Source organism: Meriones unguiculatus, chromosome 2 (genome assembly GCF_030254825.1).
Source record: "Meriones unguiculatus strain TT.TT164.6M chromosome 2, Bangor_MerUng_6.1, whole genome shotgun sequence".
Classification (NCBI taxonomy): domain Eukaryota; kingdom Metazoa; phylum Chordata; class Mammalia; order Rodentia; family Muridae; genus Meriones; species Meriones unguiculatus.
The window spans coordinates 162,798,945-162,811,679 of NC_083350.1; the positions used below are offsets into that span (position 1 = coordinate 162,798,945).

At 37.3% G+C, this 12,735-nt stretch overlaps 1 protein-coding gene and 1 non-coding gene across 3 annotated transcripts in view; one reads left to right on the forward strand and one right to left on the reverse strand.

The window, feature by feature from the left end:
* Nucleotides 1–12,735, reverse strand: part of Nbea (neurobeachin) — a 525,499-nt gene that overhangs the window by 500,188 nt on the left and 12,576 nt on the right. The gene's annotated exons all lie outside the window — the stretch shown is intronic.
* Nucleotides 197–328, forward strand: LOC132652628 (small nucleolar RNA SNORA17). The gene has a single exon (XR_009590222.1). It is a non-coding gene; the product is annotated as a small nucleolar RNA SNORA17 (small nucleolar RNA).

Consider the following 12,735-nt stretch of genomic DNA (forward strand, 5'->3'; position numbering starts at 1 on the left):
AAAAAATAGACTCATCACTACTTAAGATCACAAGCTGTACAATAAATCTTTAGTACCAATTTATCAACGTACGGACAGAAGCTTAATAATCCAAACAACAATGCATTTCTTAAACCATGTTTCTATTCCAGTATTTCTTACCTTTTCACTGGCTACTTTAACAGACTTATGCCATGTTTTAAAAATTCTATTTAATCCTGTGCCTAAAGGTGCTGCAGGTGTGGTTGCTGTGTCACATGTGCATCAGTAGTTGACGGAGAGGCAAGAAGCTATGTCTACACTCAGTGCTCTCACCTATAAACATCTGAATGACTAGTAACCTAACCTTCTCTGAAAAAGGCGAGCCTGTAATGACCACCAATCCAGCCAGGGGCCCCAGAAGGGAGATAGCCTGGGATGACTAGCAGTCCAGCACCAGGCAGGCCTGGGCGATCTCCCAGGTCAGGGAGCAGGCCTGGGACTGCTGGCCCTGGGCAAAAGTGAGCCTAAGACAGACAACACTCACACAGGGCCACTCAGGCAAGCAGGGAAGTAGTGAGCCCTAGAGGACCACCAAAGGGGGGTGGGGAGGCAGACAATGCCCGAGATGACTACTGCCCAGAGCCATAAAGTACAAGAAGGGCATAGCGCTCCTGAGACCACTCCTGAGATGATCCCAGGTACTCAGAGACCCTGAGTGACACTAAGAAGAGCAAGTAAGTAGTGGAGAAATGAAACAGAAAGAGAAACAAACAGAAGGATGTGGTCACACTGAAGACTGGCAGAACTGGAGATTCAAGGGTAGTCAGGTAGCCGGTGACACCTCCTTGGATCACGGTGGGGTCCTGGCCTGTACTACCATGTCTGAGTCCTTAGTCCTGCAGCAGCAGGAGTCTGTTACCAAAAGGCCAAGCAGACATCCCTGGTCTGGGTGGCCTCCCCGGGACATGTTGATATCTGAGGGCTGTGGAGAACTGGTCCTACCCCTCACCTGGGTATCATAAGAGAGCTGGCCCTGCGGTCATTAGAGCTGGCCCTGTGGTCATTAGCCAGCTACACTTATGTAAGAGCAGGCCCTAACATTGCGGGAGTTCCACATCGCAGTAGTTGCAGGTGAGCCTGCCCAGAGAACACAAGCATGGGAGAGCTAGCACTACCACTCTCTCCTGAGCAGTGCCTTAAATGAGAGAGAGATGTGCTCTTTCCACCTCACCCCTCACCATCTGCTGCAGGAGTCTAACCAGGCCCTGAGGTCGTAAGAGAAGGAAAGTTGGCCCTGCCCCTGATCAGCTGCAGCACTTGGGAGAGCAAGGCCTGTGGTTCACCCAGGCAGCAAAGTATAGCTGGCCCTGATTTGGGGCACAGGCAAGCAGGCCCTGAGGGCATAAGCATGGGAGAACTGGACCTGCCTCTAGTCTGCTGGACAGTGACATGGAGGAGAGAAGCCTTCTTCCCTTCCTTTGTCCCTCGCCATGAATGGCAAGGTAGGAGAGTGGGCCCCCGGGTCATGAGAGTGGGAGAACAAACCATGTCCCTCACTGACTGCAACACTCAGGAGAGCAGGGCCTGCACCTCACCTAGACAGCAGGGTAAAGATGGGCCTGGTTGTTAGGGACTGTGGGTGATCCAATCATGAGGGTGTGAGAGCCAGCCCTGAGGTCATGAGGATCAGAGTCGGAGAGCTGATGGGCTGACAGGGCTCTGAATTGGCCTACCCCAACATCAACCTAATCAATGAACTCCTAGAGTGCATGAAGGGGACTACATAGAACCCTACAGGGATGCTATAGATCCAGAACTATAGGATCTCCATGACAACAGGATAGAGCAGAGGAGTCTCAGTAAGGATCCAGTATTGATAGAGTAGCAGAAGCCAGAGGCCTTATACACAACCAAGGAGTCACTGTAATGAACATTTGCAAGCAAAGAACTGTGGATAAAAGGGTATACTGTGGGACACATTGTGATGCACTACAGCTTCCACAACAAGATTTTTTTTCACTGTTGGGGAGGTTGCCAGGGTGGAGGAAGGGTACAAGAGGAGTAGAACTGGGGTGCATGATGTAAAAGTCACAAAGAACCAATAAAAGGTATTTAAAATGCTATTTAAAAAAATAGAATATTAGCATATTAAACAGCAAAGACCACAACTATCACCTAACCCAACTTTATTTTCAGTCAGGAAAATAAAATAAGGTCTTGATTACTGAATGACTTACTAAATGAATTAGCAGCAGGTTAGAATACAGATCCAAATTTATCATCTTATTACTATGGACAGCAAACCTTTCAAATATTACACATCAAAAGGAAAGTAATATAAATAAAACTAAACATTTATTTAAATGTTATTCAAAAAAATGTTCTAAATACATGATACTGTAAGTGCCGTGCAATAAAGAGACTGCAGTAAAATAAGTCACCATACTACCTCTTACATCATGAAAGTCTTGGGATGTGGGATACCCCATTCAACTGCAATACGCTTAGTCATATAGCTGATTTGAATTCTGACCCAATGGTCACATCTCCCTTAGGGCAGTAAGCACCTCATAAATAGTCAGACCTCATGAGAACTACATTTTGAATAGCACTGCACTAAGTGTGCATTCTGTATAGAAACTGTTAAAGATAATCTATATCTCTCACATATACAGTTTCCACTTGAGAGAGGACAAAAAGGAAAGTAGTATTCTTCCTTTATTGTCTTCAAGTGAATGGGAACTATATATGGATAGATGGATGGATGGATGGACATACACCCACACATGTATTCAAATATGCATAGTAGATCTACAAAGAGAGAAACATAGGCTTAGAAAGGTGTAATATTTGGCTCAAGGGCATAAGGCAAAGTAAAGGCAGAGCCAGGATTGAATTCAGATTAGTCAAATCATGAAGGCCAGATTATTTATAGAAAACCAAGACACAAAAATAATTTGACTCAAAACAGTATTTACTGTTTTTATAATTCTAAATACAGAGAGTCAGGTAATACAATCAGTCTCTGGTTTTAAAGGAGTTAATAGCATCAAATGCAATATTAAGCCAGAAAAGGCATCTGTTTAATTACAGAGAACCCAACACAAAACTGTCTCCTCTAGAAAAAAAATCTACAGCAGAAAGAAAAGCATAAACTCAGGCCTGAAAGACAGATTGGGAATTGCTGAGAGACAAAACACTTACAAAAAGAGGGTACACATATTCTTTATCTGAAAAACCTGAGTCCATAAATAAGTCAGATTTTGGAGGGATTTTCTTTGAACAGTTTTTAGTTTGCTTATTTCTTGTTACTTTGTTATATTTATAAAGCCTTCGGAGTTGAACATGCCTAATCTAAAAACTACGTATATTCTCAAAAATTTTAAATAGTGACACATTTATTTCAAATTTGAGATTAAAGATGTTTAACCTGTATTTGAATGCACGGCATGAATGCAAATTTTTTCTCTATAATAGAATGCTTTTACTCCACTAAGTCTAGTCAGCAAAGTCCAATTAATCCTCCCAACTCAACTGCAGGAAACTCCTCCATCTTCAAACCTGCCCTTACTCTTCCAAATAGCTAATAAACTCTATATGATGCTGCAGCATCTATTAAATACATTCAATCAAGACCATGTGTGCCTCAATAGGCACGAGGCACACATGTGGTGCAGATAACTGCAGATAAAAAATATGTGCACATAAAATAACTAATATACACATATATATTATACATACATAGAGTATATGCATATAATATATATGTGTATATGCATGTATACTGCATATTATATATGTATATTACATATATTTTTAACTTTAAGACAGTAAACATAGTGAATGCTGCCCTCTATATAAAACCTAACAAAGGAGGACTACTTGTTTTCTTGTAACCTTAGTTTCCTTATCTATAAAAATATAAAACACTAGCCAATTTCAAGGCTATCCTGAAATTTAACACCAGTAGAGCATTTAGCACAATGACTATTGATAAGAGCCTAACAGAGATGATGCAGCAGTAGTAGTAGTAGCAGGGCTATCGCAAAAGAAAAGGGGTCTCTCTGTTTACAGGCCTATTTCAGCAGATAATTAAAAAGACGGACTAACGCTGAAGTTAAAAAAACAAAACAAAACAACTATACTCAAGACGATACCAACGAGTAATGCCTTTGGGTAGACAAATAAATGCACACAAAAACAAAGACATGAGGAAGAGGCCAAAGCAGAAGAATGGGAAAGGATGGAGGATTCAGACTAAGATATTTTTAATTGACGGTAAAGCTTCAATAACAAAGATCTTACATTCCTATCATCATCTGTTCTTCTGGCTAAGGCCTTCTGTATGAGCAGGACCATATCATCTCAAAGTTGTTATGAAGTCTTAACTCTCAGAACCTAAGACCACCAGTGAATATGAAGACAAAATTTTAAAAAGATCATTAAGATCCAATGATGAAGAGGATGAGTAGATCCTAATTTAATATGGTATTGTCCAGATAAGCAGAGATTAAGACACAGACACATAAAAGAAAGATCATGCAAAGACAAACAGAACACCTTCAGGCCAAGAAGCTTTCAGAAGAGCCCAACCCTGCAAATATCTTAATCCTGAGGCCCTAGCCAACAGAACAAGAAAAAGTTATTATCTGTCATTCAAGCCACAACATCTGTGGTATGTTCTGGCAGCAACAGCAAAATAATACAGCAGCTAAATACAAGATACTCAGGTTAACACAACCACAACTGTAACTGTAACACTAGAAACTTGGAGACCTGAAAACTAAAAATAGAGCTGCCTAATTTAGATCAGTAGCTTCTCTGTACTTTAGGTGTCCACATTTGAAAATCCAGATGTTTGAAATCATATGAAACAACAGCATTCTAACACTCTACAGTTTAAGAGGCCTTCTTCAATTACAGTGCCCCTAATAACTAATACTAAAGTAACTATACAGACATGAGATAATTTAATGAAAAGTAATTTATTTTTGACACCCAAAGAAGTCTTCACAAAAATATTCTGTTTTCCACGTAAAATAAGATTTTTTTTCTTGACTTCTGGGTTTTGAAAACAGCAAATACATGGATGTATATGAAAGTTCACATAAAGATATTTACAGTAACAGAAAAAAAGCAGCATTTTTCATTATTTCATTAAGAAACACATTCTAGCAGACAGTATAGAGAATGTATGTTGGAAACAGCAGTATTTTCACCTCACCGTAAAAAGAAACTCCTACACTTAATTCTACCAATTGCTTTCCATCAACATTTACAATTTGCCCACCACAGTATCTGCTGACAATAAAATGCATTTTAATTTGTTGCCATATTGATTTCCATGAATTATTTAGGCAATTTTTACCAGAGCAAGGAGAACAAGCTTTTCCCTTGTGACATGTGGGTTTTAAATTGTGCTATTAAGTCAATGCTATTAGTTAGGATGAGGTTTACAGACACATAACAGGAAAACCCCAAATACGAATGGCTTCAACAATGTAAAAATGTTGTATACATGTGTATACTCATGTATGTAGGCATATCTAGAAATACAGCATCCTAGAATATACCAGGTCACAAATGCAACCCACAATACATCTCTCTAAATTTTCTATCAACCTTGTTAAGAGAAAAAAATAAGAAAAAGGTTAAGTTAAATATTTATTTAGTAAATCTAAATTCCTAAAATATCATTTTAACATGAAATATTGAAATCTCTTACTTTTTGTATCTAGTCTTCAAAGTCCTTGTTTTCACAAAGCCTTTTCTTAACTCCTTTTGTTGTTGTTGTTGTTGTTGTTGTTTTTGTTTTGTTTATTTTTGTTTGGTTTGGTTTTTCAAGACAGGGTTTCTCTGTGTGTAGCCCTGGCTCTCCTGGAACTAGCTCTGTAGACCAGGCTGGCCTCGAACTCACAGAGATCCGCCTGCCTCTTCCTCCTGAGTAGTGGGAATAATGGTGTGCACCAGCACCACCTGGGTTCTTAACTCTTTTGAAGACTTCTTTCTTCACTATGAGCAGCTATCAGGCATCTACAACCTGCAGCCCAAGAGGGTCATATGTACCCAAGATATTAATGTGGCCCAACACAAAATTGGAAGGTTTCTTAAAACATTTTATGAGATTTGAGGAGTAATTTTAACTTTGATTTCAAACTTCTTGAGCATGAGCTTTGTGAATGACTTCATGTCACAATGTAAAAAGGTTGGACATTCCTATTTGGGTTAATTTCTGTCACATAATTTACATACCCTATTGCCTGTATCTGTCAATCCACTATAAATTCCAGGAAATAGATTTTGATGTGATCATATATTTATTTATAATTCTACCAATCTATACAACAAGTATTCAATAAGTATCTGTGTGATAATAATATATACATATTATAAATATATATTTATATAAATACGTACATATTTTCATATCCATGTAAATAAAATAAGTATAAAACTGAGGTCTTCCTGAAAAATGAATACATAGTCCCATCCAAGAGACTGCTATTAAGGTGGTGAGGGATGAGGACCACAGGAAAGTATGAATTGGATAGTCTATAATATACTAATCCATCCCAAATAACTAAACCCAAGTGAAAAATTACATAACTCAATAATAACTTATTCATGTATTACAGATGCCTGTGTGCCAATACTGAAGAAAAGCATTTATAAGAATTCTTTTTTTCAAAACATGCTACATTTACGGAGTCTCTCTTTAACAAATAATACCATGCCACAAGTACGATAGGGCTGATTATTATACTTTACTCCCATAAACTCTGATCCTTCTACATGTATAAATATTAAGTAAACAGTGTAACGTGTATAACTCATTATCATGTGGATTCTAGACCCATTAATTTTTACTCTGAAATCAAACCCTCTACCTTAGATGTCTATATTCCACATTTTCTAAGCAGGTCATTTTCAATTTATTTCAGAGTTTGGCAGCCTAATTTTCAATGTATTGGGTTCACTTGTCATTCTGAATGACAATTTGTCATGCGGTAACCAAAATATATTAATTTATCTTTCAGAGTGAACATCAGTAATCATAGTAGGCATAATTTCCAGTATACATATATTTTCTCTTTTAATGAAAAAACTCAGCAAACCTGACTAAAAGCTATTTGTTCAACATATCCTCTACACATGTATTTATAACTGTTCTCACTAAGAAAAAAAAATCCATCTAGCTACTCATGTTGGCAAACGCCAACACTTAAAAACAAGGACAAATAAGGGCAGGCATGGTAGGATACTGTTTTAATCCCACTACTCAGGAGGCAGGAAGATCTCTGAGTACAGCCAGCCTGGTAATGTGGCAAGTTTCAGGCCAGCCAGGGCTACATAGTATATCAAAATGATGATGATGATTATTTTGGTGGTGGTTGTGGTGGTGGTGGTGCTAGTGATAGGACAAATAAATGTATTTTCTTATAATTCATTGCTACATTGTTATATATACTTTTCTGATAGGATTTTCAACTTACTTTTCTGTATATATATATATATATATATATACACTCAATTTTATAAAGTAACTGAAAATCTATAATTTGAAGAAAGAAAAAAATCTTCTCTTGAAGAGAAGATGAGGGGACAGGATTTTCTTATACAAAAAGGAGTACCTGACAAAATAGTGATCTCACCAAAGCAGCTAAGAAAAAATTAAATATTATTGTAATTCAGAAATTAGAGATAATATTTAAGTTCTCAGTTCATTTAATTTTCTCTGCTTTTTCTTTTACTCATTTTTCACAAATGTTGAAGGATCTAGCTCCTACGTCACAATCCATGAAGGTACTAATAACAACAATAAGCTTAACTCCAATCCTGTATATTTCAGCCAAAACTGTACTCATGAAATAATACACTTTCAACATGGCTATCTCTTCAAAACTTCCTCTCGGGTTTCATAAGCTGACACTGACGGGTGCTTACTGTGGGCCATGCCTATCATCAGTACATGGCTCAGCAAGGATATCTTCCCTTATCACTTCCTCCAGTCAAAACTTGGAATGTTCAATCTGCCACCCACCTCTTCCCAATGAGCATCTTCTAACTCATTTTTAAGAGCAAATCTTTTCTGCTCCAAAGGTAAAGGGTGACTCAATGATAGCTGTAATTTATGGCTCGAACTATATAAAAGCTAAGTTTGCCTTTCTAAGCCTCCAGTGGAATTAGATGCAAACCAGCAGTGAAAGGAGAGAAAACACAGCCTTTCAAAAGCTGTGGATCTTCATATGCACACTGCCCTAGCCCCCCACCACCACCACAGATGCAAATGTTAAAATGTAGTTTTTAAAGGAATGACCCACCTTCAGAGGCTCTGCTATATAAAAATAAGTTCGAATGGGTATAGACCATGCCTTCTAGAAGCTAGTAAAATAAATGTAAATATTTTAAAGATAATTCTTTCCTGTTTAATTTTAAAGTGTAGATTGTTGAATGTAAGTATACTATCAGTTCTGAAGCTCACAATGAAATGCAGGCTTTTTAGTTCAGAAGAATGATGAGTTGAATACTCAATAAAGAACTGAAATCACTATGTGCAACAAACTATGATAAATTAACTGTTGTTACCCCTATAGTAACAAGATAAAAATAATTAATATGAGAATATTCCTGGTCTTCCTTTCCTCTGTGCCTACTCAGGAGAATTACGGCTTTCTTGTTCAGTCTTCACCTCCCCCACCCTTTGGGAGTACCTTGCCACTCTAATTATTTTATTAGGCTTTGTAAGAGAGACAAAGAAATACTATGAATACAGAGGTTAGAGCTGGTATGGGTTGTAGGGGGACGTTCCAAAATAATACAATTCAAAACATCTGTATTTGGGGAAAAAAAACAAACGAGGGAAAATAATTTAAAAGAAATATGACCATGTTCCATGTATCTATTACACATAATATTTACAAAGCAAACAAAAGATAAAAATTACTGATATAAATTAGTGTTTCTTACTAACCTACCCATTTCATAGATCATTAGTATCAGACACAACATATACAAATATAGACATAGTATCTCATTTGTACTCCTAATAGATGCTGGTTGGGATCAGCACCTCTGACTCACTGGAGACATTATTATAAAGGAAATAAGGCAGACACAAAATAACAAACTTTATGTCTTTCCTCTTATATGAGATAGCCAAATTCACTGAGAAAAATGTAGAATGTAGCTGCCAGGGATTGGGGAACATGAATATGCTAATTTTTTCTATTCATTTTAATTTTCTCAGGATTATGACATACTCAAAATTAGTTATTTTTTACTGTACCATACTTTTCTTTTATACATCATTTTATCCAGCATTTATTGAACGCTTGCTAAGTACAAGAGTAAGTAATTATTCTGAAATAATATAACAAAATATACCTTTCAATAGCCAATGCAAAAAGAGGAGGAAAGAGTAAATAGAAAATATGCATCCCCTGTAAGGATTTATTTATATATCAACTAGACTGAACTATGGGATGCACAGATAGTATTCTTTAACTGTGCTTTCAGATGAGATTAACATATGAATCAATAGACTGAGCAAAGCAAATTGTCCTCCCCAACATGGGTAACTAATGGGTCAGTTAAAAGCTTAAATATAACAAAAAGGCTGGCCCTCTCATTAGTTAACTCCTAAGTATTTGACTAGGATAAGGGGTCCTACAAGCACCTCTCCTCTGGTCTTTGTGTAGGATTAACATCATTGGCTTTCTTGGTTACCAAGTAAGACTTGGATACCTAGTCTTTAGATTTAAACAAAATATGTCATCAGTTCTTCTAATTTCAAGTTCACCCAATTTATAGTTTAGGACTTCATATTTGTAACTTTGTGAACTGATTTTTTTTTTTTTTTTTTTTTTTTTGCAGTAAATTCCTCAGCATACATAAAATCTCCTGCTGGTTTGAGTCTGTATATCAGAGATAATATACAGAAATAGAGTTCCTGAATAATGTCATAAACTTGGCCCTAACAAATTTTGCCACCTCCTGTGAACAAGCTTGGTAAGACCGAAAGAAAAAAAAATAAAACAAAACAAAAGCTAATGAACTATAATGAAGAAATGTGATTTCTTCACACACACACACACACACACACACACACACACAAAACTGTATTAGCATTAGGGGGCCCTTGTCCTGATTGTCTGGAGAGCTGGTCTATCCTTGACCTTTTATTTCTGAGGAACAGTTACTGGCTTAAGAAACAACCCACAAATCACCCACCCAGTAAAGACTTCTCCAAATAAAGTAAGTCTACACAGCATTCATTAACATGTCTGCAACTTTACTTTTTATTTTTGCACTTTATCTTTTTGTCCCTCTATTACCTCTGCTGAACTTCGAGTTATTTGAAGGCAAAGATTACAAAATTGTTTTCTATAGCCAATAAACGTCTCAGCACTGCCACTAGAACACTGGCTTGGTTATTCAGTAAATTATTTAACTATCATTTTTAGTACTGTGATCAGACTTGATTAAAAAAGCTTGCCTCTGCTTGAAAGTTATAAACCAGAGCCACAAATATACTAAAGCAAAGGAAACTATAGTCATCAAGACAAACAGAAAAGAACACTGAACTGGGTAAAGTCGAAGAACTGGTTTATCACTAGTCTGTGAAAGACTTAGTATATTGACCAACATTCCCATCTGATCAAGTGACAGGGTAGTCTGAATTCACCACATCTAGCTCCTAACTCATCTTAAATGTTCAGACAGCTTTTTTTTTTGAATGAACAATTCATATATAAACCTAGATGTCACTAGCATCTTTCTACTTATAAAAGACATCACAGAAATGCTAAAGCAAATGGCCAATAAAGAAATCAAAAGAATCAGCAAGACAAATATTCATTCACAAGTAACAAGACCAAAACAAGCCAACTTACTGCATGATATTAAAGGTGAAGAAATACTCAGAAACAAAAAAGGGGGGTCACTATGCACAACAAAAGGCCAGCTCCAGCCCAGTGCAGTGGCATATGCCTGCAACTCAGGGAGACAGAGGCAAACACCCTGGTCTACAAAGCAAGTGCAGAACAGACACGACTACTCAGAGAAACTCTTTGTCTCAGAGAAAAAAAAAAGCCAGCTCCTATTTTACTTTGATCCTTATGGGATTCTAGTACTCTAGGTAGTTTGACTAGTAAACAAATAATTAGAATGTGCAAGTGTTGAATCTAAGGTATAAACAAAACATAGGGCAGGCAGAAAGGGAAGAACAGGTTTTAGGAAGATACCAGGGAAGATTTTGCTTAAATAGCTAATGATTAATAGCTGAGTTTTAAAACATGAACAGGAATTTTGTAACATGCAACATGCTATAACTCTTTAAAATAGGAGATATTCTTACATTAATTCATATTGCTTAAAAAATAACAAATACTATGGAAAAAAAAAACTATTTCCCAATAAGAGAATTCATTCTCTACAGACACAGGAGAATTTTTTTGTTGTTGATTTTTTTGTTTATTATTATTAGTTACATTTTATTAACTCTGTATCCCAGCTGTATCCCTCTCCCTTATTCCCTCCCAATCCCACCCTCCCTCCCTCAGCTTCTCCCTGCCCCTTTCCAAGTCCACAGATTGGGAAGGACCTCCTCCCCCTTCATTTGGCCCTGTTTATCAGGTATCTTCAGGATTGGCTGCAAAGTCCTCCTCTGTGGCCCAGAGGAGAATTTATTTAACTTGGAAAGACAAAGACTTTTTTGATATCTTTATATCTTAAGTGATGATTCAATTGAGATACAAAGATTCAATAAATGCTGCCAGCATACAGCCAAATCATTACCACCACCAAAGAAATCATATGTTTTAAGCAACAGCAAACTTGGTAATGGAAGATCTAGTTTTGAGGCTAAGCTAAGCAACTCTGTAACCTTAGACAACCCTCCCCAACCTCAGCCAGACTCTGTATGTGACAATAAATCCCCATTTACTCCAAGAGCTGGGGGTAGACATTAACAACAAAGGTGTGATATGTAGCAGATGTACAGCTTGGTCATCATATGGGTCCCTTAATAATAGGAGTAGAGGCTGACCCTGACTCTGTTTCCTGCTTTGTATCCCTTAACTCTTGCTGGGCTGCCTTGTCTGGCCTCAGTGGGAGGGGATGCACTTAGTACTGTATGACTTGAGGGGCCAGGGTGAACCGACTCCCTTTAAGGGCATACCTTTCTCTGAGAAGATAATGAGAGAATGGGTGGGAGGGGGTCAGAGGGCGGAACTGGGAGGATGGAGGGAGGGGGCTGGGATCAGGCTGTACAGTGATTAAAATTTTAAGAAAAAGAACAAGAGTGTAAAAGGAGGCCCAACCTATGAATGCCAGCTCCTCTCCCAAATTTGAAAAGCTTGGCATTATACACCAACTTTAGCAAAAATTATTTCCTTCAGCAAAGGGGAGACCTTGTTAAAAAGAGACACATCTAAATATGTATAGTCCCATTAAAATATTATATCAAGGTTTGCTCTATATTAGCAAGCTAAGAGAGAAATAACAGTAATTAGAAGTTACATTATCTATTTCATTCAAGTAAGTAGGGTGGTCTAAAGCATATTCAAGCACATATATGTGATGATTCTCATACAACCTCTAATATTCAACCCGAATGGCACCAAGCCTACTTTTTCTCTGTAAGGCATTAATTAATCTGTACCACTAATTTGGATACCAAATACAATCCAAATAATCCATCTTGCCTAGTAAAAAGTAAAAAATTAAAGTCACTTATAATACTTTACAACACATCACTTTCAAACTCAGAAATAG